This window comes from Myotis davidii, unplaced genomic scaffold (genome assembly GCF_000327345.1).
Source record: "Myotis davidii unplaced genomic scaffold, ASM32734v1 scaffold20, whole genome shotgun sequence".
Classification (NCBI taxonomy): Eukaryota; Metazoa; Chordata; class Mammalia; order Chiroptera; family Vespertilionidae; genus Myotis; species Myotis davidii.
Window position 1 is genome coordinate 1406721 of NW_006292574.1, and position 3073 is coordinate 1409793.

Genomic DNA, 3073 nt, shown 5'->3' on the forward strand with positions numbered 1-3073 from the left:
ACCTGGTGACTGAACCTGGCTGGAGAACCTGGACAGAACCTGGCTGGAGAACCTAGCAAGAGAACATGGACACAGAAATTCTCTGGAGATCCAGACCAGAACGTGGCTAGAGATCCTGGCAAGGCTGCTGATCAACTGAACCCTGTCTCCGTGTCTTTCCTTCTTCGCCTACTCCGTCCACACCTTTGGGGACCCCTGGACCTGCTGGGGTTGGACCCTGGCAATCACTAGTAAAAATTACCAATGTAATATTCCCAAATCAGAAAATGTATTTTAGAAATAGTCATTGCTTTCATAGAAGATTCGTGCTCTCTCATTATTTCATTATATATGAATAGGTTTGAGCTTATATTTTGAAATACATTTTCTATCTCACATTTCTTTATCAGTCATGCTCTCTGAAAATACCCAGTACACATGCTGGCTCAACAGCACAGAAATGATTTTTTCATAAGAGTTACAGCAAATCATTGCAACAAAAGAAAATTATTTCTTATTTAGGTCCTTACATTATCTATAGCCTTGACATTATGCCCAATCATCAGCAAATTGCCTTCTTTCTTAGTTTTGATGCTCTAACTTTTGAATCTCATTCCGAGGTTTGATGACACCCCTTCTTTCTAACATCCCTGACCTCTGCTTTGTTGGATATTTACTGCCTATATGAATTCTTCTACAGGTTTATGTCATTTTTCTTCATTCTAGTAATGTCATCCACTCTAGTAATTGGAGTAAGTAACATTTAGTTACCTTTCTCTCAACATGCTGAAATGTAATTGTTTTCTTTAATCTGGCTTTTTCATGGGGCTTAAACCATTCCATTATCTTTTAATAGATTCATAACCTGAACTCACCCCTCTGTATCTTGTAATAAAAGTAAGCAATATTTCTCTTTCTAATAGCTCTCAGATTTTTATTATTTCTTTATATTTAATTCCTTCAAGTTAGTTCATATCCTCACAAATTTTTCTGTATTATAAAAGCCTCCCGGTTATAAGCACAGGCACAACATGTAACAATCATGACACAAAATTAGTGACTACAGACAGTCCTCAGGCTAAGTTGGAGTTGACATACGTCATTTCATGGTTATGTCACGATCTCCCATTTATTTATTTAAAAAGAAAGTTCTGTCATTTTGATGTATGTACATATGTGCTTTATGTGTTTTATTATTTATTTACCACAAGTGAAGGTCAGGAATTGTTATCTTTCTTTTAATTTTTGTTTACTGTTTCCCTTCATTACTACTGTGTATGTGCTCCATGTGAGTGACGTAGGTGCCTATGTATGTGGGTTAGGAATAGATCTCCGAAGTAAACCCAGGACCTACTGTACTCAATCTCCAATTATAAAATTCAAGGTCAAATACAGTTAAATTACATACTATTAAAAATAGTATGTAAGTTACAATACTGAAGCTACAATACTTCATTAAATGTATCTTTTGGTGCTTCCATAAGCCATATACATTTATTTATAAAGAAAAAAAGTGTTTATATACTTTAAAAATCTTTTGATTTAGATTAGCCAGGTCTTAAGAAACCACACATTTATTAGTCTAATTGACTATGGATTTATTAAATTATAAAGATGCTCTTGTAGTGATAATGGTGAGGGATGAACAGGAATAGCTACCCTAATTTTTTAAAGAAGATAATCAAAACAGTGTGTGTCATGGTAATCTTTGAGAAGGAAATAAGCTAATTATTACTCCAACTCAAGTTATTTCTTCAATCCAATTGCCTATATTTTCTTTGTAGCTGTATCCCTTGTAAGGATAGCCTTTTTTAAGTAGTTACTCTAGAATGCCCATCTTCTTTTTTTTCCAAGTGAACCAATCAGTTAACTAAAAAGGATTACTACTTCTCAGAGATCAGATGAGATAAAAAGGTTTCAGGAACGTGCTGCAATTCTTATTAGATCCCTAGACTGGTAGAAAGTTAGCCTGACACTATCAAAAGCCACAAAATTGAAAATGACTGCCCTACTCCCAGAAAATGAAGTTGTCCCTTATTAGAAGAGCCAATAGCAGGCTGAACCAACATATACACATATGTATATGAGAGAGAGAGACCAGGAGTGAGAGTGAGACTGTAAGAGAGATTATAAGGATTGGCAGACTGACAATTCTAAAATCTATGGTTGGTAATCCAGAGACTCAGAGAAACTAATAGTACAGTTCCAATCTGAGTGGAGGCCTAAGAACCAGAGGAACAAGTAGAGGAATTCCAATCCAAAGTCCATCTGCTTAAGACCCGGGGAGACCTCATGTCTTATTTAGTCTAAAAGCGCCCCCCCCAAAAAAAAAAAACACACACACACAAAAAAAAACCCCCACAAAATCCCAATTTAGTCAGGAGGAGTTTCCTCTCGCTCAGCCTTTTGTTGTTTCAGATCTTCAAATAATTGAATGAGGCCTACCACTTTAGGGCAAGCAATCTGCTCTATTTAGTCTACCAATTTAAATATTAAACTCATCCAAAACATCCTCAGAGAAACCATCAGAATAACGTTTGCTTATTGGTTTGTGTGTTTTTTTGTTGTTGTTGTTGTTAATCCTCACCTTAGGATATTTTTCCATTGGTTTTTGTAGAGAGTGGAAGGGAGAGGGAGAGACACAGAAAGAGAAACATCAATGTGAGAGAGAGACATCAATTGGTTGCCTCCTGAACATACCTGGACCAGGACCAGGGATTGAGCCTGCAACCAAGGTCCTTGACCAAAATTGAACCCAGAACCCTTCAGTCTGAGGGCTGGTGCTCTATCCACTGAGCCAAACTGTCTAGGGACAGAATAATGTTTGACCAAATATGTGGACATCCTGGGGCCTAGTCAAGTTGACACAAAATTAACCATCATATACAAGAATCATGCAGAACCTGAATATAAAATCATAAGGGTGATGTATAAGATAATTTAAGGATAATATGATTTGAAACATTAATTTCATCCAATCCTGAGCCAGCCCAACTGCTAACTGCTTTTGTTTTTGTTTTGTCAAAATGTATATTTTACTGATTTCAGAGAGGAAGGGAGAGGGAGAGAGATGGAAACATCAATAATGAAAAAA